Here is a 5,669-nt window from a genome sequence, read left to right as displayed (position 1 = left end):
AACTAATTTAATATTTTTCCGAATTGTTAATTGCATGTGGTTTTAAGAAATTCAATCAGGGCAAATGTCGTTGAAGCTGGTAGCTTAAACTGAAATTCCTTTACACCAATGAAAACTTTTATACAAAAAAATCTTAGCTTGTAAGTTCAACCATAGATTAAAAGAGTAGACAGTTCAACACCGTTGATGTAAACGTGCAAATATAAAGCTACTTTTAAACGTAACAAGGAAAGATTTAAACATTTTCTGTTTGTAGCCAAATTGTAAACACAGGCAGCCTTGACCTTGGTCTATTGTCACAAGGGAGCTGCAGATGTTGAACATTGAGGAAAATTCCTGTGAACGAGACAAGAGGAGAACGGGTTTGCTTTCCTCGAAATCGAACAAAAGTGTAGAGCCCAGCTTTCACATTCTACAGGACAGGTAGAGAATTTTGTCGAGATGTACATTTTAAATCAAAACACTCCAGTAAAACTCAATGTATTTGCTGGTCACCCTGTAAAAGCAAGCCTATAACATCGGATGGCTTAATTTTGTCACTTATACAGGGGTGTCCCAGAAAGGAATGCACTTTTATTTTGGAGAAACCCGAATTTCGAAGACAGATAAAACAAGTCTTTTGTTTACTTTTTCCTTGTTATTTAATTCAGCCAAGATGGTTACTTAGCAGCCCATAAGACTAATGTATAAAAAAAATGTGACTTTCAGCTTCATTTTTCTACGTAATTAGACTTTTGTTGGCAGTTCTAACTGCAATGAACGCGATTTTAGGCCAGAAATAAACTATTTACAACATTTGAAGAAAATCGCCGAAGCCGTTTTCGAGATCTTTGTGCAAGCAAGCAAGCATACATACTTAAGCAAACATTGCTTATATTAGAGTATAGGATATGCAACAATGAATATCTGCTGAAAGGTGATGAAGTAAAGAAAACACAACCTCATAGATAACTATGTAACATTGCATATCAGCTCAACGACAGTGAAGTGAAGTAAAGAACAGGGACATACAAGCTTGCCCGATGACGTAACATTTTGAAGTTCCTGCACCCCCCGCTAGGTGCAATACTTGTATCTCCTGAGTCCTGTTACCTTCCTTTTTGTTTGAGGGTTAATTACCCTTCAGTGTGCCGTAATCTATAGACGATTATCCTTAGCCAGAAAGTGTGATTAGGAGTTTGGAGATATAGCAATACAACAAAAGAGCGTTATCAGCTATAAGTGCATATCTTGGATCCCGAGGTACAACAAAAGAGCGTTATCAGCTATAAGTGCATATCTTGGATCCCGAGGTACAACTGTAGATAAAACTACCTCTTGCTGTAATCTATAGACGATTATCAGCCAGAATATGTCATTATTATCTGTCTAGCAGTTTAGAGATAACAATACAACAACAAAAGACCTTTATCAGCTAGAAATGCATATCTAGGATCCCGAGGTACAACTGTAGATAACGTTCCGTTTTAACAATTCTTAAATTATCCTTCGCCCATAAATATGATTGTTATGTTTCAGAAACGTTAGTTATCCTATAATTGTGTTCAAGCGCACATAAAATGTTCATATGGTTAGGAGTATGTATTAATATTGTTTAGGACATTTTTCATGAATGCACACTGCTTTTACAATTTATGGTCGTTATGCTATAATTTAGTGTACGAAATATGCGTAAAGTTAGGAATTTGTCTATGAATAATTTTGTGTACTTGCTGAATGCGCACTGCTTTTACAATTCATGGTCGATATGCTATAATCTAGTGTACGAAATAGGCGTAAAGTTAGGGATTTGTCTATGAATAATTTTGTGTACTGTACTTGCTTATACTACAGTTTATCTGATTATTAAAAGTATTTTTTCGTGAAATTAATTACATAGGTACGTAGTCAATCATACATCTCAGTATGTTTCAACTTCTTGATGCTTCCTAATGATGATTTACACTTAAATCAGCTTTACAAACTACATCAATCAGTAAATTAATACTGTCTTTCCTGAATTAATACTACTAATATTGACACGATACAATATTATGTAGGACTAATGATCAAAATTTTAAATCCAATGCCACCAAGTGACTTGTGTACAACGAATGGTTTCTACACAATACAGGGTGTTCAAAAAGGTGGGGACATAATTTACGTAGTGATTCCTTGGATCAAAATAAAGAGAAAATCAAGAATAACATTTTTTCCAAAATCTATTTGTTAACCAGGGTTATACTCAAACGACGGGGGTTCAAAATGAAATATTACACTTCATTGTTGTGTTGTTGGGCTTCACTGTTGTTAAACGTGGTATGAACACGTAATTTCAACTTTTTCCTACTAAACTTAAATCCTTGGAGATATTTTGTGAGGGGTGGTAAGATTTTGTCGCTAATGGGTTTCTTGGGAGTCAAGGTCTAAATATGCTAACGGTCTCTGACCTATCTTGCCTTTGTCTGGAAAGGGGTCAGGCAATTAGAAATACACAGCTAATGTGTTTCTAGGGAGGACTCCAGCTTAAATATGTCGAGGGTCTTTGACCTATCTTGCTCTTCATCCGGGGCTCAGGTATTCGCAACTATACAACAGTACAGTATATTTAGCAAATTCAATCATTTGGTGGGATTATGGAAACAGTTTTTTGTCGCTTCGAGAGATTAAAGAGGTTGAAATAATTGTTTCGTATTATTTACACGAAATAAATAATTAATAAATGACTTATTGACTTATTATTGACTTATTTCATATTCTCGATAAAGTGAATAAACATTCCCATATCCGATCTAAAGATTTCGTACGTCATGGTTCAAAATGATCTATAAATTATGATTTTGAAAAAGGGTTGATCGAAAAACTATTTTATTTAATTAAAATGCTACTACTCAAATTGTTAGAACGTTTCAGCCTAGAATAAAGCATTAAAAATATTAATCCAAATAGGATTCATCTTGTTCTTGGCTTAATTTACCTACCTTCGTGTGGACACCATTTTAATTAAAAGTATTAAGTATTAAAGTATTATGTCTTGAGATTCAGCTTAAAACTTTAAATCCACGCCTATTTTAGAATTATATCAGTACTATATTTATTGAATAATGAGATGAAAATAAAGCGTGTCTTTATTGTTTTTCAATTGACAATCCGACGTTCGACGGAAGTTTTATTTAAAATAAGGACGAGTAGATACTTGAAGTTAAATTTCACTTTTAGCGAATTTCCCATATAGGGAATAAGCTATTACCGTAGGTCTCATGGTAAGACCTGGACCCGGGATCGATTCACTTTTTTGTTTTGAGGTCCCCAGCATAATCGGACTTTGGGAACATAAGTTTAAGGGGAAGTTTATGGGGTAAAAAATGGTTTCCCATTTTTACCCTAAAAACACAAAATTTCATAATTTCTCTCCAAACTATTTTGTAGAGCTTAAAAAAAAATAATTTTGTGTATTGAAGCATTGTTGTATGCCCAACAGTTACAGAGATAATTTAAAAAAATGTAAATTTGAAATTCCCATGTTTTTGTTATGGCGAATAAATAAACTGTTGTAGTTTACTTGTTTATGGATATATTTGTTGTTTTGTACTAAGCTATCAACATTCAATAAACAAACAAACCTAAAAAAATATCTTCCCTGTAGCAGCAAACCTAAGTACTCACTAAAATTGTGTTATTTAGATAGGAAATAAATCAGACAAATTTTAGGAAATATTTTAGTAGAAATCCGCCAGGTTGAATGGAAATTCGCTTAGTCTGCAGGTTTGCTGTGGTGGGGGTATTTATTTATTCAAAGTGTATTCTTTGAACTAACTTTATTTGTTGGGTACATGAAGTTTGCACTCTTGGCCAAAAATCTGTCAAAACTAACTGTCATACACATTGTGCTTAAAGGTCGGTTTACGGGTTGAGGTAGTGTTTGATTGTGCTCAGTTGTCAAAATATCATTCGGTTTGATTATTTTTGATTCCTACTGTCATAACTTCCTCTCAACTTAACATACCCTCCAATTACCCAATATAATTAAGTTTATAAATTAGATAACTTAAATAGATTTTTTGGATTTCAAATATTCATACAGTTCTGAGGTATTTTGATTCCAGTCAGGTCTGAGAGCTCTTTTCCAGTGATCTTTGAAGTTCCTATCTTATCCTTATGAAAGTAATTTTGTTGATTGGTGTCCATTGCAACAATAAAATACCCCCGCCGCAGCAAACCTGCCGACTAAGCGAATTTCCATTTGTCTGAATTGATTTTCAGTTAAATATATTTTAATAACATTAGGTTTAACGAGTACCTAGGTTTGCTACTACAAGGAAACTAATAAAGTGTGTTTTTGAGTAAAATATTGATAGCTTAGTACAAAATAAATAAATTTGCCAAGTATATATAGAATATATATATAGAAATGTTTTGTTTTGAGGGTTAAAAGTGAGAAAAACCAATTTTTCCCTTATAAAACCCCCCGTAAAGCCCCGTTCCCATGGTCCGATCGTGCTGGTTCGCGAACTCATTCAAGTTTATCCCGCTTTACACCTTTAAACCAAATTTCATCAAAATCGGACAAAAATTACTCAAGTTATCGCTTTCACGGACGTATATATATATATATATATATATATATATATATATATATATAAGTCTATATATATATATAAGTCTATATATATATATATATATATATATAAAAATTTGAACGAATGGTGTTTTTGGCCTCTGGGGACATCAAAATGAAAAAGTAAATCGGTCCCGGGTCTAGGTCTTACCGTGCCACCTACGGTAATAGCTACTTCCCTATAGGGAAATTCGCTAACAGTCAAATGTCAACATGTTCGTTTTACAGTATTAATTCAAATTATCTATGTACACATATCCGGCGATCTTTGACCGTAAACAACTATCTAACAAGTTACAGGTAATTTTGATGAAATATTTTCCCTCTTATGTAAAATTAAAATACACAAGTCCAAATCTGCAAAACTAGCTATTTTGTTTAATTTTATTTAATTTAATATGTATTTAATTTTACTATGCAATATGAATAAAAACAATAAAAGAAACATTTTATACATTAATCATTTTGAATAATTAGTTTTAAATATTGTTTTCTACTCCTCTGTTAATTATTAATTTTTTATAATATTTTCCTATTTGTAACTACTAAATGTAAAATGGTGTTTGCCGTTGGTGTTCAATAAATAAATAAATAAATATACAGTTGTTTCTTTTTTTATCGAATTTCCCATATAGGGAATAAGCGATTACAGTAGTACTCAAAGTAAGATCTGGACCCAGGAACGATTTACTTTTTCGTTTTGAGGCCCCTAGAGGCCAAAAACACCATCCGTTCAAATTAATATATATAACTCGAGCAACAATTATCCGATTTTGATGAAATTTCGTATAAACGCGTAAACCTTCATTTATTTGATCGAGTTCGCGAACCATCATGATCAGACTATGGGAACGGGGGTTTATGGGGGTTTTATGGGGTAAACCTTGGCTTTTCCCATAAAAAAAAACTGAACATTTAGCAATTTCTTCCAAATTATTTTGTAGAGCTTAAAAAACCAATAATTTAGTATATTGAAGCGTCATTATGCGCAAAATGGTTACGGAGAAAATTTATAAAATTGTATATTTATTATTCCCATGTTATTCTTATGGCAAATCAGTAAACTGTTGTA

Source organism: Macrosteles quadrilineatus, unplaced genomic scaffold (genome assembly GCF_028750875.1).
Source record: "Macrosteles quadrilineatus isolate MER2022 unplaced genomic scaffold, UCM_ALF_1.0 Scaffold_7__1_contigs__length_78375512, whole genome shotgun sequence".
Lineage (NCBI taxonomy): Eukaryota > Metazoa > Arthropoda > Insecta > Hemiptera > Cicadellidae > Macrosteles > Macrosteles quadrilineatus.
This window is presented reverse-complemented; position numbering follows the sequence as displayed.